Source organism: Gigantopelta aegis, unplaced genomic scaffold (assembly GCF_016097555.1).
Source record: "Gigantopelta aegis isolate Gae_Host unplaced genomic scaffold, Gae_host_genome ctg3565_pilon_pilon, whole genome shotgun sequence".
Taxonomy (NCBI): Eukaryota; Metazoa; Mollusca; class Gastropoda; order Neomphalida; family Peltospiridae; genus Gigantopelta; species Gigantopelta aegis.
Genome location: NW_024533404.1, coordinates 50,528 through 76,910, shown reverse-complemented (window position 1 = coordinate 76,910; position 26,383 = coordinate 50,528). Strand labels below are relative to the sequence as shown.

Sequence of the window (26,383 nt, the reverse complement as noted above, 5' to 3'; positions counted from 1 at the left end):
AAACAAGTGGTGAAGATCAACTAAATATAACAAGATGCATGTTAAGAGTTAGATAACAAGTGTAGCCAGATCAACTAAATAGAAAAGATATGTTAAGAGCTAGCTATAACAAGTGTGAAGATCATAAACATAAAAGATGATGGTAAGAGTTAGCTATAACAAGTGTGAAGATCAATTCAACTAGAAAAGATACATGTTAAGAGTTAGCTTATACAAGTGTTACCCCATAACTAAATTAGAAACAGATGACATTCTCACTGCTTTCAAGAGTTGAAGTGTGAAGATCAACTAAATAGAAAAGATGAGAATTGTAAAAAAGAGGTTAAACTATACATGAATACTATGACAAACGACTTGAGAGTAAAGAAAAAAAAGACCATTGGAAATATATAAAGGAGACTCAATGAAGACTTCAATAAGGAGCGACAAGAATGGTTAGAAAGGTTACGTAATTCGGTGAACATTGTGGTAATGATAAAACTAGAGCTACACAAACAAATATCTAAATTTGAAGAAAGAATCAGATTACAAGGTGAACATACTCTACAACAAGTTTATGATGCAGACAAAGTGATCAAGGAGAAACAAAAACGAGAAGATGTCCTAATTAAAAATGTTACTGATACTCGTATTGATTTTGAAAAATGTAAGAAAGACTTAGACAATGTAATGGAGAAAAATGCAACTGTGAAAGAGAAGTTAGAGAAGACATGGTTTTAGTGATAATAATAATTATATATTTTGGAACTTAACTAGTTTAATTTTTTTATTTTATGCACTATTTTGTGAATGGAATGTACATGTGACCAGTAGAGGTGGAGTTTAAGGGCCAAAGGAATGATTTTTTTAGTGCAGTCACGTTGTTATTATTATTATTATTATTATTATTTCTATTATTGAATATAAATTATATTTAAAGCAGTTATCAATTAGTGACAATTCCAACCATCCACAATCTAGTTATCAGTATCCGCAAAGATCATCATTGGGAAACTATCACTAAATGGTCTCGGTTACGCTAAAATAAAATGCTGCCTTTTGCTGTTATCTGTGGCCATTTTTCTTTACGGTACGTTAAAATATACTCTGAATACGTAGAATAATTATATAGAAATTACCAATGGATGATGGCGATGTAAGGAATCGACACCATAATAGGAATCGACAACAAAATAGAAGGCACAACAACTTAAATCTAGAATATCAAGTTAGTATATAATTCCTTTAAAAGAAACATGCAATCTATGGCAATTATAAGGTTCGACATTTGGAGAATGAACTTCAACAAAAAAGACTCACTCGTATATTTACTTTTGTTCATCATAGTGATAATCATAGTGATCACTGTGATATGTGTCTACTATCTAGTCACATTGAACAACAAATACGTTAGATGTGATGCCAATGAGAAAAATCAAGCCACAGTATTACTACATTGAACAGCCGACTCAAACAATGTAAAGAGAATATGAAAAATGAACGAAATATGTGTAAAGAAGATATACTTGAAATTAAAACACAAAGAGATAAATTAAATACTGAAACTTGAAAAAGTTCGATATAATAGTGTTGATTGTGATACTCAATTAAGGTATTGTAATCAGCCATTACCTCAAATGTCAGGATGACCTCCATAAGGAACAAACTGAAAAAAAAGATCTGGAGAAGGCCAAGAATAATGAAATACTTGAATGCAACATAGACAAAAAAATTTGTGAAGGTGACATTCGAAAATATTAGAGATGAACATGATGATGTGAAAATACGAGCCAAAGACAAAGAACAATGTCAAAAAAGAACTTCATGATTGTAATAGTAAAACATGTTATATTTTTTAGTCATACTATAAATACTTGTATATTAGATAGTGTTTATCTATAACACTTACAATAATGTTGATATATAATGAATGATTAGTAATAAAAATGTAACATGAATTATTTACTATAATTATAATACATGTTATTATAATTTTCTAGTAAATAACACGTCATATTTTTACTAGTTATTATTCATTTGACTAAAGTAATTTTGAAGTAGTAAATGGTCAGTGTTTAAAATATTTTATTAGTGATGAAATGTTGGTTTAAAAAAATACATTCATTATATTATAGACAAAACAGTAAGTACTTTATCTGTCATCTTCCAATCCATTAGTTCTATCTGTCCATAGTCCTCCTATTGGTAAGGTATATTGGTCTACTGGTGAACTATCTGGTAAGGACCATTGGTCTACTGGTGATTTTAATGGTGAAGTATGTTGGTCTACTGGTAAGGCTACTGGTGAAGTAATATAAGTCCATTGATGATGTACATTGGTTATGGTGGAGTACAATGGTCTACTGGTAGGTATATGGTTCTACTGTTGTCAATGTAGTATGATCTGTAAGTTCAATTAATAGGTTCAAGGGTTGCCCTGTTGACATTGCTGATAATTGATCAGTAAGATCAGCCACACCTCCCATTTCAACCACTCTTATTACTAACAATAGTATCTCTAAAGTGGGTAGAGCTTAATGTAAGACTATCATAATTGTAAACAATACCTCCAAAGAAGCATCCACTTGGGTCAGCTAGTCTCCATTGTGTTTTGTATACACCTGATACTGAGGGAGCTTTCAAAGAGACAGTAATATTTTGTCTCTCTTGTGGTTTTAATACATCTATTGGTCCCTCTAATATACCCTCAAAACGATAACCTGTTTGAAAAACCAGTCTGACACCGATGGCCAGGGTTTCTAAACCTAAGAGTGACAGACATTTGATAATTATGATACATTGTCTTACTTACCAGAATTAATTACCATCCATGTATTATAAAACTGTTTTCCTGTAGTAACGGGTCCTGAGGGATCAATATATGCCCCTACTATTTTTCATCTCTAATTGTGATGAAGAGACTGATAAAATAATCATAATAAGCACCTATTGCATTTTGTAAATTCCTGTGGTAAAAGACAGATACTTATTAGACCACGCCATTAGTTAGCCAGCCCCATTTGTCAACCAGCTCAGCAAACACTTACAACTTGACATCTCAAGAACAAAAAGGACATTGTTCTCGCGTAATTTGTCCGCCCAATATAGTGTGCAATTCATTAATTAGAACATCACGATCTGTTGTTCCCAAACAGCGAAACTGAGAGAGCAAATCTCCAACATCTGTACTCTGATTTCCTCACCTTCAGCCATTAGCGTGTGTGTCTCTTACATCACTCGGACACGCCTCTAATTAGCAGCTTGAAAAGTGGGTGGGGCTATATTACCATGATGTACAGCATGGCTCCTGTTCATTATTTTACTCCTCTCTTGTTTATAGGTATCAATGAGGGTGGTAAAAAGGTCATTAAAGAAAAGGTTAGTTAGTTGTACTGCTTTAAGTCATGTGATAATCACGTGAATGTAGGTACGACCCCCTCAACATTCACCTAATGTCGGTGCTAAAGATGATATAGATGTTGTTCATTATACATTAGAAATACAACATGCATTTGGAAAAGGTATAGTTCATGATAATTGGAGTGGGAGTGGCTATTAGTGTTGTAGATGGAACATTTAGTACTAGAGGTTTAGTACAAACTGAAAACATTTTAAACCATCACATTCGTGTTATTTGAGCAAGAACCATTGACTGATTCAAAATTGAAGTTATTAAAAGTGAATGATATTCACAATATTATAATATATATATTTATTATACGAGTAGCAAGCGGCTTTAGAAAATGATTATTATTTTTGAGAGCTCGAACTAACTTTTCTGAAGGAACATTGGAAGGTGAGGGTCGTCATGACAACATGGTGATGACCTTGTCAATGCAGTAAGTATTATAATAATATATCAATTTTATCTATTGTATTTAAGGTGTGCAATGATCAAGTCTGAATTACAGATATATTAATAATACATGGTGATGGACAAGGTAAGACACACCCTTTATGGGGTGTGGTCACATAACCTTAACATAGGTAATGTGATTAGTCTCACCATATTACCTGCTAAACCTGTTTTAAATACTGGTTTACATTGGTGCAGAAGAAGATATATCAGCAGTAAGTTCATTATATGTGTGGGTGGTAATACTTTTATTTTTAATAGATTACAAGTACACCATTTATTACATCAGTGAGTTATACAATAGAGACACAATGGTCCAATGGTAATATAATGTAATTTTTATTTATTTTATTATTTTATTTATAGTCCACAAATACAACCATTCTTACAAAAACAAGAAGCAGAAAAGGCTAAAAGAAAGAAACAGAAAGATAATAGATCATTTTCCAGAAATATGTTAGTTAGATTTTTAGTTATTATTTTATTATAATCTCTTAATTTAGTGGCTTTATGTTTTCATTGGATTTGTTGCTCTACAGTTCTTAGGTGGATTAGGGGGGGAGCAACCAGGTGGTGGAGGACAATGAAACTTAACTTTGTAAATTAAAACAAATTATTATCTATTATAACCTTTAATAAATATTTATAACCATTAATAACTACATAGATCTGAGTTTAAGAGATCCAATTGTTAACAGTTAAATTTTTGTCTCATAAACTAGTTGATGTAGCAAAATTTAGAAATATTTATATATTTATGAGCCAAAAAACAAAAAAAATTATAAATCATAAATTATGATTGTTGTAGTGGCTCGGACATTTCAGGTTATTGTTAGAAGGGGGGGAAGAGTGTGAACACCCTACATCCCCATAAGTATAATTAAATGATTGATTAGATGCACTTGTTAGTATATGGTAATGGTATCTTAACTGAGGTTGTTGAGGTTCATCATCATCTACATGTACAGCTAATGGATTCAAATTTTTAGGAATTATCATATGTTCTTGTCCAGTCAACACGATTTCTTAGTTGCACAACATGTGAATCCGAAAAAAATCACCACAGTTAGCACAGGCACCACGACTGGAAGGAATGGATGCATGACAAAAACAAAAAAAAAAAAAAAAAATAACATAAAAAAAAAAACATGGATACATGGCAACAGAAAATTGTATTGCAATTATAGCCACAATTTTGTATTAGGGAATGTTAATAATAAGTGGGTGTGGTTAACTCACTGAAATGGACTTAAACCACCTAGTTTCAAAAAAATGCTCAAAACGAGGTGCATTTCGTTTTTCATTTGTAGTTATACCTTGACAGAAGAGCTAATAAAAAAATAAATAAATAATAAGTGGGTGGGTTTTCTCTGTACCTGGAATATTTGTGACACCAATAATAAATAGACACAAGTAAAGTGGAAGAATGTCATTATAGTTATAAACCCCATCCATGGATCAGAGAGAAATTATAATGCCAAACTCTAAATAGGAAAATTACGTGAAGGATCAGCAGGATGGAAAAGGAGAGATCTGAAGTGAAATAATAATAATAATAATAAATAAAATAATAATAATAATAATAATAATAATAATAATAATAATATGTAAATTATTAATATCTTCAAGAGAGAGATGCTCTCAGACCCATATAAAAGACAAATTAAACATACAAGGTAAGCTAGAAACCATTTATGATTCTTAATCCTACAACAGAGAGAGAGAGAGAGACGAGAGAGAGAGGGAAGAGAGAGTACTGAGAGAGAGCGAGAGAGATGTATATAATGTTAGTAATCTACATTAAAATACAATACAATTATCGACCCACGGACAATGATGATCAAATCTAGCAAAACAATCTCTTACAAGCGGACAATGCTTGGATCTGATTGGTCGTCTGACCTAAATACCAATTACATCACATCAAATATAAATCACTTACCAAAACATGAGGTACAAAATGTTGAATTACTAAACTTTTCGTACACATAATGTAAATATTGTCTAAAATGACAGAGAACATTATTTATAAATATTTTAGTTTTTTTATTACTTTGTATTCTTCATTTTATTAGCTAATGTTGGTACAAATCCAGGATTAGTACCCATGATTGTAAAATGTTAAAACATACACAACAGTTAGTGCAAGGAGAAGAAAGAACACGAGTAATTATATACATCTACAACAATGGACTACATTATACAATAAAATATAATATAATATTATTGGAATAATAATATAAAAAAGCAGTGAAATAAAGCCAAAATTTAGTTCCCCATACTAAACCAAATGCCATGGGATTATCTCAGGACTAACAGGAAGATATAGTCTACAGAAGAGGAGGTAAGTAATGTAACATAATATAATATACTAACAATACAAAATTGTTTAGTTAGCCACGGAGCAAATAGATGTTGTACGATCATATATGTCCACCAGTTAGACAAACCACACAGTCCACCCATTATACCTAATACAATACCAGGCAGGAAACACCATCATCCACCAAGCAATTCTCTATAATACAATATAACATAATTTATATATGAATCTACTAACTGGATTAGCAGTTATTACATCCAAATATTTCGAGGGATTCTTTTCTTTCCTCTCAACAGAAAATTCATTTCAATAATACTTTTATTTGACTGGCTACTGCTAGATCATATGGTGTCTTACCCTAATAAAGTGGGTTGAGTTAAGACACATATGTTGTCATGGTAACCCACCTCATTATTTTTAGTATCAACAGAAATCTGACGACATTGACAAAGTAATTTTACAGCAAAATAGTTAGCTGACTCAGCAGCATGATGCATAGCTAATAACAACATTAATTGAATAGATAAAAAAGGGACTTACCCGTGTTCTGTTTGTTGTCAGCAATAGAGACATCAGCTCCTAATGATATTAACATTCTTGCTGGATCATAACTAGAATATCATGTCAGAATCATTACATAAGTACATGTCAGTATTTACCTATAACATCGTAATGATGCAATCATAATGGTGTAGACCTTCACTATCACATAGTTAATGTCCTGTTATTAAGTCAGGATATCTTAGTAAATTCTTGTAAACTAATAACTTACAATAGGAAATCGAGGGTGAGTTATTAAATATCCCACAATGGCTGTGAAACCAAATTGAGCAGCAATATGGAGACAGTTGAGTCCTGAAATGGATGAATGAATAGATAAATAAGCAGATTAATGGGAATGAATAAGGAAACTATGAATAAGAAAAAATGACTACAATAAATATATAACATACCTTCTTGTCTATATTTCAGGATTAGCTCCATATCTCATTAATAAGATCACCATACCTAAATGACCTTGTCTATACAATGATAGGTAATAGACTATATGTCATATACTGGATACCTAGTGGCCCAAGAATAGGAAGCTGATTGAAGCTACCGCCATAGCATTAACATTAGCACCTTTTTGAATGAAATAACTAAAATATAATAAGGTCTAATTATTAGTTGGATAATGATAGGGTTTACCTTGCTACAGCAAACTATTATTAATAGCAGCCCAGTGTAATGGAGTGATTCCTTCACTGTCTCCATGTCGTACATCATATCTCTCTTCCTCAACTAATGACGACATCGTTCTAAATTACCATATTGTGCTGCCTCAATTATATTGAATGATGAAGGAGTTTTCCTAATAAGTATAATAACTTTAATTACACTAAATGAGATATGTACTTATGGTACGAGGAGGATCTGCTGTGTGTCGGCACTTTTTAGATTCATTTGAACTACTCTCTGCATCTGTCTGACCCTGGAGATAAAAAAGGCACCAATTAGAATAGCATTCAGCAGACACACTACAAGTTTCAAATTCTCTCTACTAGGTAATAAGTTATTTTAGCTCAGTGGTCTTAATGAGTTATTTAATTGTATTATAGAACACTGATATTATTTTAAACGTACCCTCTTTGTCAGTTTCATCTCCACTAGTAGGTTGAATCTCCTCTAAGTCAGCCATTTCTGAGCATGCGCAGTATGTGGAAGTATATACTTCAATTTCAATTCAATTGTATGGCGGAACCCTACAGCTGCATCAAGTTTGTGTGAAAGATATTTTGCACTACAACTTTCCAAGGGTCATCTAGTCAAAATGCCAGGCAACCAACAGCAAAGGGAAAAGATCGTCCAAGTACCAGCAAGCCCTATCCTCACTAACAGCAGATGATGACTACCTTCTTTTCAGTACTAGTACAGGAGATGACTACAGTACAGGTAGACTGCAGTGAAATCTGCTACTTTAGTTAACCACTTATCAATGTTATTATAGAACTACTACTACTACTAGTACAGGTCGGTGGTAAGAAGAGAACATATACAGGAGATGATGCATATATAATGTTGGGTCAGTTTTAAAATTATAATATTGTGCAGGATGCTCTTGTATTTTGTAGTTCTGGAGAGATGGAGAAAATGTTAGCTAGTTTTGGGCAGATTTCTAAAAGTATTCAAAACAAACAAAAGAAATTAGATACATTTACACAAGCTTCTCTTCAATCCAGTAATAAGAAAATGAAAGAAATGACACACAAACAACAACAAGAAAGGTTAGCAGCTAATTCTTCAATGTATAAAATCATTTATTGTTATATTTTAGACAAAAACTCACAGAGAGTTACCACAACAAGTGAACACTATTTTGAGCCAATGGGGAATATGATATACAAAAAAATGAAAAGGGAGAAGAAAAGATTACAACATTATTAAAACAACATCATAAATTATTTCAACAACAAAGAGTAGTTCAAAGTCAACTTTTTAAAACAATGAAACAATTACACCACCACAGAAGACTTTATGAAGGTAATGATAATAATTACTAATTAATTACAGGAAACTACCTCTTTAATTTATTAGGGTCTAGCAGTCTTAGAGCAAAATCATGAAGAACAAAACTAGCACAATGCAAGATGAACTAAAACAGGAAATGACACAATTACGTAAGAAAATTCTCATGGAATCTCAACACAAGAGATGTCTACTGTACGACGTTCTCTACAATTGCTAGCTCAAGTTAGTGAAGAATAAAAGAGAGAGAGCTTCAAACACTGTACAATAATACTATTGCATTAATGTATGTTGTGTGATCTCTGTGTTAATAATATAGTGGCATGTTAATCATTGTTGTGTGATCTCTCTGTAATTAATATATTGGCATGTTAATCATGTTGTGGATTCTATGTTAAAATATATTGCATGTTAATCATCTATGGTAAGAATATATTTGGCATCATTGTTGTGTAATCTCTATGTGTTATTGCATGTTAATCATCTATGTAATCTCTATGTATATTGAAACATAAATCAATATATAAAAGATGTTAATATACCAAAACAAAATTAGCAATATAACTAATTAACAGGATAATCCCGTTACTGCATATAACCTAGTTCAGTACTAGTGTTCAGTTTGGAAGTCATTGATGGAGGAGGATAAGGTATAGTAAAGCAACTTATCTCCAAATAGTCCCATCACACTTGTTTGAACAACAGTTTTACAAAAAGTGATGAGGGTCTAAAATATTGTAAATCTGAAGACAATCAGAGAAGAGGTTAATGTTATATAATTCATATCTTACAGTAATGCAAATAGAAGATACCATTCTGATACTGGAATACTAGCATAATATTGACTACTCCAATCACTGGACCAACATGATTAATCGACAAATGGTAATGGAGTCTTACACATGCCAGCTATCTGTGGATACAATAGACTGACATCAATGTATACTGTTTTGTCTAATCCCAGCTTGTTAGTAAATATGATGATTATATTAATATAAGAGATAAGGTAGATTTTTAAATTTTCAAATATAGATTGTCCTAGTTAATATTATAAAGCTTTGATTATTATATGTAAAGTATTAAAGGAGCCCCCCTTTAAAAGATGATAACAGCACATTTTGTTAGACAAAATGGATTAGACCAAATGACATAACATACCATCATATGCAATACAAATTTAATGAATGGTCCACCAACTAGAGCTGTTAACAACATCATTGAATGATGTGCATCATCCTAGCAGTGAGAAAAGGTATATAATAGTAATTAAAGAGACTATGATAGCCACTGGGAGAATGGGAGAAAGACACTAGAGTCCTAGTATAAAATACAATTATACATGAAAAAGAGAAATAGCATTATACTCACGGCTACTGTAGCGCCATTTTTTACCACCACCTTGTGTGAGAATAATTTTAAAAGCACTCACAGTATTAATGAGACTAGAAAAAATTACACCCACTAACTATAATGCAACTTGAAAGGTATGCCAAGTCCAGGGAACTATAGTAATATATTAAATGAAGTCATTATCTTGAAAGTAGGACTGATCCTGTCACTTACTATTGCTTTCCCAGAAATCGGTGCCAACAAAAAGACTATTGTCATAACAATAATATGACAAAATTGAGCCTCAGTACAATCAACTCTAATTATAAATAATCGTAACTGCAATATGAAATAATTTCTTACTTTTTAAAGTATAGACAACCGCTAACATAAGTCTGCCAGTGATAGACATAATTTACAAACTCAATTAACACAAACAAATGTTAACATTAAATATGGATACTCATTAAGACCAACAGCACTAGCTCCAGCTAATGCTACTATAAAAGTTGAAACTGCATCACAACCATGATCAAATAACTCGCCCAATGGAGTAGCTGTCCCAGTTCGTCGAGCTTGTTTACCATCAATACCATCTAATGATTGGTATATAAATACACCAAAACCAGTTATCAATAAAGCCAACCAGGAGCCTAGTTGTGGAGGTTTCTTATTTAGCATAAAATAATTTCTTACTTCTCCCATTGGCATTTGAATCAAACAAGGGGGGGGGGGGGATTACAGCTATACAAGTACACATGTTTTTCAGTAGTCCAGTAAATGTTAGCATGTTAGCGAGCAACCCATAATGGGACCTGAAGCACCACCATCTCCAAAAAGGCTGGATAAATGCTCAGTAATAGAGATACCATCAGCTTTATATTGATGATCTTTAGTCCCACGAGATGATTAACAGTGAGGACTGCTTAAACATCATGATGTTGTAGGTGTGGCTCACAAAGGTTTGAAAATTATTTTGTAAATCGGATTATTAGAGCAAGATACGGTGTAGCCACATGGATAGGATTTACAGGAGAAATATTCTTACACAGCAACTCTCCTTTAATATCATTTCTTGAGAACTATTAGAGGAGTAAAAGAGGTGGAGTGTTCTGCAACTAGCACTAAATGGGTATTCCTTCTAGATAAATCTAGTCGGTGTTGTCCTAATTGGTTATATTATCAAACCAGAGTGGGTGGAGCTACTAATCGCGTTTGACGTACATTATATACAGTGACTACATTACATTGGACACACTGTCATTAGAATGGGTCATGAATGTACCAGCAGGATTGAAACTTAATAATCCTTAACAAATCATAGCTCTCAAGTTTATATATTGCCTTCAACTTATGGGAACATTCTATTAATTATGCCAATTTCTTGCCCTCCATTTTTCCATCACTATTGTTAGTACGATATATTGGAGTGACTATAGTACTTGCTTTGGCTCATGACTTCCTCAAATTTCTAAACCTGTTTTTAATATCTCTCTATATATTTTCAATGCGTACTTTGTTACTACAACTTTCTGCATTGCAAAGTTTCTGGCGACTTTTTCGAGGTCGAAAATTCAATCCATTAAGAAAGCGAGTAACTCCTGTAATTTATGACACAATCAATTATTATTAGGTACTTTGTTCTTCACACTTCTCCTCTTTCTCTTCAACACAACCATGTTCTTCTGATCTTTTTATCATTACGTATGTCCAATTCTCCATACAAATGATACTAAGATTTTCTAATTGTACTCTTCATAACATATTTATATTGCTAGCAAGAAGAGTACAGTCTTTAGTTAAAGATGAAAACATTAGCTGTCTCCAGTTTGAACTTAATAATCTTGAAGAAGACATTGTAATGGGAGATGTAAGTGGCAACAGTTCCCACTGGAGTTTGAATGATATAGTAAAAATACTGAAAAGGTTAAAGTATGAAGATGATGAGGAGATGCTACCTCATTCAATGACAAATGATTGATTTATCATGTTTTAAAATGTCACAAACTATTTTAAATTATTGTTGTGTACGTGTAATGGGTCTAATCAATTCTTCTTCGGCCTCTGCTAATAATACCAACCATTGATTAACCTTATAATAAATAAATTTATTAGAACTAAACAGAAAAGATCTCACTTGAATAGAGCTTTGCCTTTTCCTGGATAATGATCTGAGGGATCTTCTCTCCTTTCATAAGGACCTCTTCTTCGACCACATCCATATCATACCATAAGAAAATAGTCTTACAATAACCTAGATATATCTAATTAGGTAGATATAAATAGGTAATATACTGTTACCTTTAGGAAACCCAGATCATTACAAAAAACTTGAGTAGCATAACGACAGCCATTTGTAAAATTGTATTATCCATTACAAATTTTTGAATGACAAGCTAAAAATTTAATAGCATATCTGTTATTAAGGAGTTTCTTACTTTATATTCTACATGATCTTTTTCTCATTGGATATGTGTTCTTTTGACGGATTATCATGTGAATCTTGGTCACATGACCTAGCAGACTACAATATGGCATAAATGACATCATCCTTTATTATTAGTTACCATTTTGTTAGCAACTAATAAATTCAGTATTTTGAAAGAAACCAGCATCAACATTACCCTAATAATAATAATAATAATTGTATTAATAACAACAGGACAAATTAATCTTACCTTTATCCATTTATATATCTCTACAGCACTGACCTCAGATTGCTTTAACATAATTTTAAATCATTATGGATTTGTTTGAGAGGATAGAGAAAACCAAGATTCTAAAAATACCAATTAAAATTAATATTCTATTCTTTTAAAATTACTTACCCTCTTCTCTAATATTTACAAGCTGTTGAATAGGGTTTCTCTGAAGTTTGGCAGAACCATCAGTAAGTTATAAACTTATTACTTTAACTTTGAACTTTACTCCATCCTGAATTATATTGAATACTCAAGAAGAAACCACACCCACAACTTACTTGACCAATCAAATTGACTAGAGCTTGTAATACAATCAATGCTACAGGATGATGGCTACCATCTTTTAAAACAAACACCATTGTCTCCTTTAATGAGGCTACACCCTATTAACTATATTAATAATTAATTTATAATACTATGATATACCTCAGAAATAGCACGCGCTAATATCCAGATATAGCATTTCTAGACAATGTAGTATCAGATTTACCCAAATTAATAAGCACTTGATGAGACCCCTATAATAAAAAATATTATACTAAAAGTGGGTGGAGACTTACCTTAATAAAGAGTTTAGCAGTAATAACCTCCTGTTTATAAAGTTCAGTAATTAACAAACTGACAAGACAACGATCATCCTCTGAACAATAAGATAATAATAATAGTAATATTGATTTATTATTTACCAGAGTGACTTAATGTTTTATTAATTAGTGTTTGGTTATTATGTCTGCTGGAATGTCCTCTGATATAGTTTGTAATTGATGAACAGCCCCTGGAATATCATGAGTTGATAAATAGGTCATTAACCTGGATTCTAGAGTAAAGACATGTAACTCGGACATCATCATGACATCATACTATCATCATTTCTTCTCGTGAAGGCTTTGGTTCTTTCTTAGTTTGGGCTCCACCCACTAATCAGTACCAATGGGATATATTACCATTACAATAAAGTAAAAGTACCTTTTTTAGTAGTTTTCTTAACAAGTGTATCTCATTTCTTTCTTTTAAAATCACTTCATTGTTGGCTATATGTGTAGGAGATGGCATATTAATGGTGGAGCTAATGAAGGAGGATATAAATGAGGTAATGGGTGTGGCCAATCATGAGGAGGAGGAGGTGGACTAATAATGATAATTAATTAATACTTAATTCAATAGCTCATTACCCAAGAGGTAGAGGACCATAGTAAGGTCTAGGAAGGAGTGCACTGAATAATGATTAGTAATTAATTCTTAATTAATAACTTATTACCTTAGGGTTGGAGGACCATAATAAGGTCTAGGAAGAGGTAGTGGATAATGAGTGGGTGGAGCTAGGAGGCAATCATGTGAACTGGAAGTGTTGACCTCTTGCCTATGTAGATAATGCAACAGAAGAAATAGTTACAATTATATACCATTTGAGGTGGGTGTGGCCTCATCAATGGATGATAATGAGGGGGTTGGACCTACATATGCTCCAATTGGTGGACTAGGAGGACCCTGTGAAGCCACTAATAAATTAATATTATTTAAATTACTGTTAAAAGAGATGACATATACTTTCAGTGGGAGTATTGGTCTCATAGAATGTAGCATGTGTCTCCTCTTCATCAGAAGAATCATCACGTGTACGGGGTAGTGGTTGACTCCTCCCACTAGTCTCTGTGCTCCTGTATTAGGTGGAGCAACATCTGATGACAGCTTGAGTCCTTTGGTGTTGAAATTTACGAGATGTCATAGAGGACGAAGGCTCACCTTTTGAAATGGACATATGGTTAATAAAATGGACACATAATTATTTCTTACATTAGATCCCTCTTTTTTCCTGAGGGCACTTTTTAACATTAACCATCAAATGAAATGTCTCGTTTATCATCAGAAACAGATTTATCTTGTAATAAGGGGTGTGGTGATAAGTTCCCTTATTAAGAGGAGATGTAAATATGTAAGATTTAACTGGAGGAGAGGATGAGGACGATACAAACAATGGAGGATTACGTTCATGGTTTAGGACCGTCTTCAGACTTTGACTTACAGAGGTGTCCACTAAAAGAATGACAAACTAAACAATAAACTTACTATTATATTTCTACCTGATGTTTTCTTAGTTCAATTGTATCCATTAACATGAAACGAATTTCTTGGTGGAAATTCTATTGTCTGTAACAAATCTTCCATTCCTTTGGAAATATTGTCCATCCAATCTATATATATATATCGACAAAACGACATAGACTAACCATAATAATAACAATAATACTAATGATAATATATAAGAATAATTAACAACAGACCTGGCTTTAGTGGGATCTAGTTTTACCCGCCCACCAGTAAGTAAGATGCTGCAGACACCCGCGACATTTTTTCACACAGATAATTCCCTTGGAGCGTTCTCTTCTTTTCAAGTAAACTATTTCAATTATTAAGAAATTACACATGGCAACATAATAAATGACCCACCTCCGTTAATTGCATTGATGAACACCATAGCTTCATGTAACATACCCACTCCTAAAACAATTCTCCTAAATAATTACCTTATAGATTATAATAATAAATATGTTAATATTTTACCAATAATTTGGACTTAGCCAGCATTGTTTCGCTTAGCAACATTTTCGTTTTTCTTCTTCCTTCCTCTTGGATGCCATCATGGGAATCAAAAGCTGTGTTAAAAAAGATATGAGATGGTCCATCATCACGTTACTATAGTATAGCAACCCCTGATGTCAGCTCGAGTCTCTATCCTCAAAAGTCTTCTCTACCCTTTTGTAAAAGTAAACGTCTAAATGTCTAATAAATATATTTACAAGTGACATTGAACCGACAATAATAACTTACGGTGTTGTTTTACTCGCTAGACTCTCTTTAAATTTAGGGCGTACGCCATTATCGAAGACACAGTGTCCATACATGAACTATAGTTAGCTTCATCACCAGCTTTCACAAATACTTTGTAGTTAGAAAATTGGTTCAAACTAAGTATGAAATTATTTAGTAGGTTTCTACCATAATATATGCCCCCTTTGAGTATGTCCCTGTCCCCTTACTTACTCATCATATTGAGTTAATTCATTAGAAATTTGTCAAACAAAAATTGTTCCCTGGAGTAACTTTATTTAAAATACTATACAATAGAGAAGAATTACCTCCAGATTTTAACCCTGTAGAAACTTACCCTTTATCGCGCCTAAATGCTAAATCTCGTAGGAGTTAATTGTTCGCGTGCTTTAGGAGGCCACCCATCGTTGATTAGTGGTGGATTTAGTGAAGATGTACATGTAGGTATGTGAGTATTTTAAGAGTTCGAGGTGTAGTGAGTAGCTCTCGGCACTTTGGTTTGTCTAATGGAGACTGATATCTGTAATTTTAGACAACAGCGTACAAAAATAAAAACATCATAGAAACGCCACAATACTATTAAATAAAACTTAAGAAGGAGACTCTTCTCCACTTGTGGTTATGCCAGCAATTCACAGTCCACCCCGCTGCGCAAAATGTACAGAATACGAAGGTAAACGAAACATTCTGAAATTTCTATAGAATATAAAATGGCAGTTTAGAATGGGAAATGTCCGTATACTTATGGCAGCATGGAGTCAGATAGTTGCGATTACAGATGCCAAGTACTGAACACTTGCAAAATTAAAAAGAAATTGAACAACCTACCAGATGAAACTAACTTATAAATCACTTGAATTTTTTCAGCTATATTATAGTCCTTGTAAGTGACATTAATATTACTGCTCTTATTTTTTGCATTAATTTTTATAATGATTTCCCATTGTTTTACTAGTACATGTAAATTAGTTTTTAATAAGAACGTTGGCAGCATTTTGAGAAACAATTAATTTTCTACTTAATAAGGTTCCTATATAATTAAGTTCATAAATTCTCACTCAAGTGATTTCGTCACATTGTCATCTTGGACCCAATGGTCTTTTTTATAAAAAATTACACTTGGTCTAACTCTTAAATTACTTGAATTTTCCTTGAAGTTAGGTATATAGTCCTTGTTAAGTGATATTACATTACCATTCTTAAGTGTTGCATTTTAGAAAGTAATAATAATCTCCATTGTTTTACTAGTAAATGTACTGTAAATTAATGAATCTCACATGGCTACAGACAGGAATGTCTCTATCAGAAATTCATGAAACAATGTTCAGATAATAAGTTAGCAAGATGCTAACCAAATGAAAGGAAATGAACAACTTACTAAATGAAATAATTGACTTCATATAATTAACATACAGGATTTACATGACAAAAGAAACATTATAACAACAAAGTAAGTGGGTATTATACTGAAAGTATGATTATTAACACAAATTACACTAAGTAATTAATGTATTTGAATGGATTTCCTTAATTGTCAACTATCTACAACACAAAAAACATGATAGAATGTGCTGACTGCTGTTTGTAGTTACAATTGGTAAAGTATATTAAATGTATAGTATACTATAATCAATATATTGAACCACATATAGCATGTCAAAAAGTTTATCTTCTACATATTTGGACGTTATTGCTCCACCCCACCATCCATTCCTTGATCTTCATGAATTACAACATTCCTAATGGAAGTATTTCCATCTTTGAGTTGCTTCGAAGTTTCGTTTCTCTCTATTGATCGTGGTGTACATTCACAGATGTCTATGCAGAATGTCCTGGAGGGAAAAATACCGAGTACTGCTCCCCCTTTCTCTCCGAAGATCAGGTGAAATTATCCTGATGCTCCACGAGAAGCCATTAGAAAAGAATTATTGGAGAGGGTCAGTAATTGCAACTGCAGCACTAATTATGCAGTAATCTAATAACTATATTAGGAATTAGGTCATACTCTATCTCCAGATTACTACTGATTCCAATTACATTGATTGGATTCGTAGGGGGACAACAGTAGCAACAATGCATTATTGAGAGGAAAGGTGAACGTTGTGCTCTCGTCATTACAGAGGGATTTCGTGATTTCTTTTATATCATTGGTAATCAGTCTCGTCTAACTTATTTGACCTGGTTAGCAACTGTTAAACAAGTTTTGTTCTATCTCCCTATTATAGCGTTTGCTATGCCAGAAAATGATTTATGAGGAGGTCATTGAAGTAAAGGAGCGCGTGTATATGGTTCAAGACTCAGGTCAACTTGATATCCAATCACCCAGTTGCTATAGGAACAACTGGAGAAAAGGTGTCCCTGATAATTCCCTATGATCAATTACTATTACTCCACCCACATAATTATAGCTTCATGTCTGGCAGGCATTGACAAAGAAAAATTAACTAATGATTTAAAACAAGTACTTAATCGTGTATTTATGAGTTTAGCTGTAGTCTTCTTCATTCATATACTTATAAAGAGCATGAGGAGATAGTAAGGTCAACTAGCACGTGATATGGGGTTTTCCCATATCTCTCTCTCCTCTCAAGTCATGCCAATGATACGAGCTGTACCACGTGATTTACAGGTAATTAACAATGGGTGGAGCTAAGAATTATTATATTGTTTAATAGTATGTGCTGATGCTTATCTCACACCTGTATTCAACGATATGTACAAGGTTTGTATTTCAGGTTTAAAGATCCGTAGTTTTGTTTGAACTTGTATAATTAATATTCTATTGTTATAGGATAAATTAAAAGTACTTTTTAATGCAAAGTGACGGTGGATTGACATCGATGGATAAGTTTATTGGGTCTCGCGCCATCCTGTCTGGCCCTGCTGAGGCGTGGTGAGTCACATGATATATATTAATTTTTGAGATGAGTTCTTTTTTAGGTAGGATATGCTCTTACTACAATATTAGAGGGAGGATCATCGTCCAGTGATAGGGTTTTGATATGGGTGGTACCTCTACTGATGTGTCTCGTTACGATAATGAATATGACATGTATTTGAGAGTATAACAGCTGGTATCATTATTCAAGCACCTCAGGTAAGCTCCACCCATTAATTAATTTATCTTCTATTTCTTGTAGTTGGATATTACACTGTTGCTGCAGGAGGAGGTAGTCGGTTGTTTTTTTCAATCTGGTCCTGTTTGTAGTTGGTCCTGATTCTGCTGGAGCTCAATCCTGGACCTGCTTGTTATGGCCGAGGTACATCATTATAATCATTGATATTATTATAATTGTTTTAATATAGGTGGACCTCTTACTGTGACCTGATGCTAATTTATGTTTGGGGGCGCTCCTGCCTGAGTAGTTTATTATTACAATAATATTAATTTATTGTTTTTATTAGATATTTTCCAATATTTTGGTCCTAATGAAGATCAGCCCCTTTATAAGATGTTACAATGACATTGTTTCAAGAACTAACAGACTCTATTAACAATTTTCTACAAGACAGTGATCCACATGTTAGGCCAATGACATCACAAGAGGTTGCTATGGGGTTCATTGCAGTTGCTAATGAGACCATGTGTCGACCAATACGAGCTCTTACTCAAGTGGGTGGATCAATTGAAAATCAATTAATGTGAGCGTGGTTTTTATAGGCTAAAGGTTACGATACATCAGCTCACATTTTAGCATGTTTTTGGTGGAGCTGGTGGTCAACATGCCTGTGCTATTGCTCTCAGTCTTGGTATGTCAACAGTTTTTATACACAGGTATAGAATTTGTTTGCATGTTTAATATTATATTTGTGGTCAGATATTCTGGTATATTATCTGCTTATGGTTTAGCATTAGCTGATGTTGTACATGAAACACAAGAGCCTTGTGCTAAAATTTATGAAGGTTAGTTCAAAAGAAGATTGTGTTTTATTTCATTGTATTTATTTCAGTATCTTCATTTTCATATTTCGATGAACGCATTGATGAATTAACACAACAATGTATTAAAGCTCTCATAGATCAAGGATTTGATAAGTCTTCTATCGTGACCACACCCTATCTCCACTTGCGTTATGATCGAACTGATTGTGCACTGATGTGGTACTGCCACACCCACCAATAATGAGGATGAGGGCTGTCGTCATGGTGATTTCTTAGCATCTTTTACAGCTAGATATCAATGCGAGTTGGGTTTACCATTCCTTCACGAGCAGTCATTGTTGACGATATAAGAGTCAGAGGTACTGGTCAAGCTTGTTCCCACACTCCCTCACCTGTGCCTGTGGGTAAACCACCACCTCAACCTGTTTGTGTAAGTCATACTAAACCTGTTAAACTGGTTTGACTGATTTATAGTCTACAGAATGTTTCGTGGATGATCAATTTCTCTCTACATCTGTTTTATCCTCTTAAATGATCTCATTCCTGACTGTTATTGATGGACCTGGCATAATTATTGATCAACACAGGTAAATATGACATCTCTGACTCCACCTACTTTTTAATTATTTTGCAGTACTATCTGGGTAGAACCAGGTAGTCAAAGCTACCATGACCAAATATGGAGATATTAAAATACAGGTAACATGTATCTTGTTAGTATCACAAGATCAATTCCCATATGATCAACGGTATCTGTTAATAACTACAACTTAATTAATATTAATATGTATTTAATAAGTGATAACTATTAATATAAAATCTATTACTTTATTTTTAAGTCTAACATTGCCTGAAAGTTTTTGCAAGCCATCTTGTATCTTTGTATATATATATATATATCACACAAAAATGTGATCCCTATTTAAGCACCACAGACATTATAGGCACTGTATATATATATATATATATATATAACACACACTATATAACAACATCAGATAGCTTGCAAGGAAATATTTTCTGGCAATGCTAGACTTTAAATGGTATATATAATTTTTTATTACTAGTTATCATTTTACTAATAATAGTATATTAATTTAATTAAGTTGTAGTTATTAACACATACAGTTTTAATCACATAGGTAATTGATATTGTGGTACTGAATCTATAATTATGTGACTATAGGTAGGTGGAGTTACAAGTACTAAAATTGGGACTACTTTAGATCCTATTCAGTGTTCAATTTTTTTTCTCATCGGTTTTCATGAGTACAGCTGAACAGATGGGACGGTAAATTATTAACTATTGAGCATGTGCTCTATAACCACACCCCTTCATTATAGTGTGTTACAAAGAACCTCAATATCAACAAATATAAAGTATAATAAGGATGATATAATAATATTCATAACTTGTTGCCATAGAACGTCTTGATTTCTCATGTGCATTATTTGGTCCTGACGGAGGTTTAGGTTTGCTAATGCTCCTCATATCCCGTTCATTTAGGGGCTATGCAAAGAGACGTTTCAATTCCAAATACCTTACTATGCAACACTTAAGGAGGGAGATGTCATATTATGTAATCATCCAGCAGCTGGTGGGAGTCATTTACCATATTTAACAGTATAACCCCGGTAATTATGACCTTTAATAGATCCTTTTTAAATTTTTGATTATAAAGGTTTTTTATCCTGTGAAATCATCCTGTGTTCTTTTGTGGCTAATCGAGGTCATCAGCTGATATTGGAGGGATTACCCAGGTGGGGTGTAACAGGTTATAATTATGTTTTTAATAGGCTTATTAAATAAAGGGTCTATGCCACCTAATTCTCATCACTTATGGGAGGAAGGAATGTTTGTCAAAACATTTAAACTTGTTTGAAAATGGAGTCTTTCAAGAAAAGGTACCACTAATATAGATATTATGTAGTCACATAATGATAATAGGTATCACTGATCTTCTCATGGCTCCATCACAGTATCCCTGGATCAATGGGCACTCGTAATCTCTATGACAACCTCTCTGATCTACGAGCTCAAGTAGCAGCCAATCAAAAAGGTGGGTGTAGTCACGTAATCATGTGATTATCATGTGATATTGTAGGTATTTTGTTAGTCAGGGAGCTGATTAATGCTTATGGATTAGATGTTGTAAAGCTTATATGAAACATATACAAGTAAGGAGGATATAGTAGATATGATATATAAATGGTGGATTATAGGAAAATGCTGAAATAGCAGTTAAAGATATGTTGAGAGAAGTTGCTTCTCAGGCTAAGGTAAGTATCTTATGTTAGGAAGTTGTATTCTCATGCCTATAGGCTGAGACTGGGTCCACTGTGCTCCAGGCTGAGGTATTATGGATGATGGTACTGTTATTAAACTTAATCTTACTATTGATCCAAATGAAGGGTCTGCTATTTTTTGATTTTACTGGAACTGGACCTCAAGTATATCTCTAATTATCTATAAAGTATAAAATAATTTCTTACTTAGGTATCAGGCAATTGGCAATGCTCCTCGTGCAGTTACTTTTGCAGCAATAATTTATTGTTTGAGATGTATGGTAGGCCACGATGTTCCATAAATCCAAGTCAGAAAAACTTGTTTTTTTAAACTACTTTGACTGGTTTCTTAACAGGGTTGTTTAAAACCTATTAATGTTCATATTCCAGATGGTACAATTTTAAGTCCATCAGAAAGAGGCAGCAGTAGTTGGAGGAAATGTATTGACAAGTCAACGTATTGTTGATGTCATATTTAAAGCTTTTTTCAACATGTGCTGCATCTCAGGTAACTTTATAATAATTAAATGTTTGAAATCTTTATACATAGGGATGTATGAATAATACAACATTTGGTGATGCTACTGGGTTATTATGAAACTGTGGCTGGAGGATCTGGAGCTGTAAGTATGGAAATATGAGTCTCAGTCTTTTAGTGGCATATTTCAGGGACCTGGATGGCATGGTCGTGGTGGAGTACATACTAATATGACTAATACTAGAATTACTGATCCAGAAATATTAGAAAGAAGGTAATTAGATTAATTAAGTATAGGGAAACAACAGAGTATTCCTCTTATTAGGTATCCTGTTATATTGAAGTGTTTCCACTTAAATAAAGGAACTGGAGGGGCGGGGCTGTATTACGGAGGGGATGGAGTGAAGAGGGAAATGATGTTTCGTAAACCACTCACATTATCAATACTTAGTGAACGACGTGTCTATCAACCTTATGGTCTCCATGGTAACCATCTTCCTCTTAAAATAATATATTTAATGTTTACTTAAGTGGTGAGCCTGGTTGTAAAGGTCGTAATACTTAATCAAAATACTGGTGAAGAAATTGATATGGGAGCTAAGAAAAGAGTGGATGTGTTACCATGGGTACGCTAGTATAATTACAGTTTATAATTATTAATATTTTTAGGATATATTTCGTCTTGAGAGTCCTGGTGGAGGAGGATATGGTAATAAGAAAGATAGCACAAGATTATCTCCTCCTAGTAAAAGTTACGATTTGAACCTAGTTGGTAGTGTAAGAGTTATCAACAGTTACAAGAATCAGCTTAAAAGAATTATTATTAAGAACTTTTGTCTGTTTGGATATGAATTATGAAACACCCACACGTGATCAATGAAGGGGTGGAACATTTTAGTTGGGGAAGACCATTGGGTTTTGAACATTGTCTCCACGTCTTTCTATCTCTCAATCTAACATCATGTTGCCTTCTTGCGTATCATTTAGATCAAGAATTAGCTGGTGACTTTAGACGAGTACGCTATAATGGCTGGACTGAGTTAGAAACATACATACACAATGTTGCTGCTAAAGATGCTATTAGGCAGACAATGGACTCGTTTTGAAGAGTATGTATCAGAACGGTCTATCAATGGCTAAGGAGTTGTATCGTCGAGGTGTTATAAGTCGTCATTCCGTAGACATGGCTGATGGTGCGCAATTTGCGGACATACCTTCTTACAAACATCGCGAGACGTCCTTTTTTACTAGCATGTATCGCGCTATTGATACGCTTTCAAAATTGGTTTCATTTTATTGAAATGTTACGATTCATATCCAAATCTTAATGAACGTACTGATCACATGATTAAAACATATGGTTAGTGATGTAATGGTTTTTTGAAATATTTTATTTTATTTTGCAGAGGATATTATGGCTGAAATGGGTTAGAAAAATACAAAGTTGATCCACCTTTAGGTATATAACTATTATATCTGATCTGATTTTACATTTTCCTGATATAGCTTCTCCTGATGAAGCTAAGATTATGTTTGAAGAACTTTGTGACGAATTTGAAGTCTCTGGATGATGCTATTGCCAAACTTCGAGAACAAGAATTAAAAGACGTCAAGAGTCATCTTCGTTATACCTACCTGATAGAAAGGATGAATTGGAAACCATGGAATCACATGACGAAGTGTTCCAGTTGATGAGATCACGAGTTGATATGATGAATATCTCAATAATAGAGTCTCTAGTTGGAGACTATCAGTGGTGGGATTTTCATCGTAAATTTCAACTCTTTGTTCGTCATCGAGCTATCAAATGTTCTCATATTCGTCTGAGAGACTTTGCTCATCAGATGAAAGTAAATCCTAAGTTCGTCAGCTTAATTTTAACAGTGGGCAGACGTTTCAGCTTACTGTTAATTGGATAAAGAAAATACCTCAATGTTTCGCTACTTTTGGTTAATGGAAATTGTTTTCTCTTCGTTATCAAACATCAGTTTCTTAATGAAATTGAATACAATACAGAGATTTTCTCCTTTCATTTTTGTACTCCAGAGTGGGTTTATATCAGCCATTGCTAAAATATCACGAGAGAAAACATCCCTCTAGTTTTACATGGAGTGTTTTCACTAGTGTATTAGATGAATCACTATACCAAGTATGGAATATCATAAGTATGTGTCCATTTCATTGGTATATGTCCATAGATCCAGCTTGGAAGCTTACTAAAGATGATGAATTTGACTACATGACTAGTATTGTCAGAATTACGCAAGGTGTGTTGGATGGCGTCCGTAGATACACTGGACGGATGTAATCCAAGAAACAATGGGAATCCATGGATTGTGACAGGAAATTTTTAAGTTATGACACTTTGATGGACGGTAAGAAGTGGGTGTGGTTTAGCATTACATGTATATGTTCTCTTGTTTAGATTTTCCAAAGGCAATCCCTTGGCTCCCTCAAAAAATAGTGATGACTAATTTCTTTTTTATCACGAGACAAAATCATATTTGGATATCACATCCATTTATACTGGATGAAGGTAATAGGTGTAGTCCTATAAATTACTGGATTAATTACTTTTTGATAGGGTTTTTAATTTGCTCTCTCATTGTCTATGCTAAAGGCAAAGGTTCTGGTAAAGGTATAACTGATCTTTTTTTATCAACTCTGTTCAGATATCTTTTAGGTACTATTTATCTGTGGGGTGTGTGTCTTATGGCTGGAGAACAAGATGATATTTTGCCATTTCCTGTGAGAGGAAATTAATTGTTCGTCTTGTGAACAGTTAGGAGATCATAGCCACATGGAGGGACAATATGTGTTTCAATGATGAAACTCGTTCTGAAATCTGTGATTGTGTTGTGAAAGGAGCTGATTTTGCTCCTATTGGTATATAGTGGATGAGTTTATAACATTTGCTGGTTTGGAATATGACAGTCAAAGGGGCACCCAGTACCTTATTAATGACTGTTTATACTTTCAAATAATAGGGTTAATTTTGTCCATCGTCGACCTCGTAACAATAACTTTTAGAAACAATACTACAACTGTTTAACTGAACCATATACACTTACACACATTAGGTTTTCATGCTGTACTTAGAAATTGAAAGTAATTAAAATCTTCTCTTTAATGTTTGTATTTTTTTGAGTTTAAAGAGATTAATAGTATCTTTTCTTTAATGTTCTATATTTTTAAGTTTATAAAAAGCTTCAATTTACAATGGATACATATTATATACCTTAGTGGTCATGACTGTATCCATTAGCCATGTTGTATTTGTTTTCTACTAAACTGTTGTAACTATTCTAGTTTGTTTAAATTATTGTAAAAAGCTTCTTTAGTGCACCGATGTTGTGTAATCATAATTATTGGCAAGTATCGTTAATGAGATTCATAGCGCTACACAGTTGTGCCCCCACAAGAGGCTGAAGACAAAATCTGACGTACATATATAAGCAAACTGAAACAGTCATGAGTGCCAGTGTGTTGTGGGCCAGCGTTCTGCAATGCATCAGACCTCTGAGATGGTTACCAGCATACTCTACGGAGTATCCGAAAGGCCGACTAGGATAGGGCTGGTAGTCTCCCTTTAAACGAGATGAGGCTGGTGTATTTGTGGTTCCCGGTTCCTGAATGCGAAATTCCCTAAGAGCTGGAATCCCGTACGGCTGGTTTTAAGTTAGGGCGACGCTCCAGCCAGGATTACCTCGCGAAGACGAGGGTTACCAAGCCAGGTGGCGGTCCCAGCTAGCAATAGCAGGGATCCTGGAGCCTAAGTGGAAGCCTGATTGGGGGTGAGCGAGTAGGAATCGTTTGGGCAACACACAAGGGTTTTTTTTTTTTTAATAAATTTAATTTAGATTTATTTTGTGCATTAAGTTCTGTGTAGACAGAGTCAGACAAATAGTGTTGAAAGTCTTGATGTACCTTACATGTACTATTCCAAAAAGGATTGTTTGGGCAACCACACAAGTTTTTTTTTTATTTTTATTTTATTTAAAGTCAATGGTCTTATTTAAAAATTGGTCTAATTATTAAAGTAGTTATTATACATCTTCTCTTAATGTTTTTTCGTATTTTTGAGTTTAAAGAGATTAATAGTATCTTTTTTTTCAATGTTCTATATTTTTTGAGTTTATAAAAGCTTCGATTTCACGTACTACATAATGTCCTCTATCTAACAGCTCTCTAATTTGTCAGGATCACTCTC

General features: G+C 33.5%; 1 pseudogene; it reads left to right on the top strand.

Annotated features, from left to right (window-relative positions):
• Window positions 1-23,865, top strand: part of LOC121392245 — a 34,269-nt pseudogene extending 10,404 nt beyond the window's left edge.
• Window positions 23,866-26,383: the final 2,518 nt, after the last annotated feature.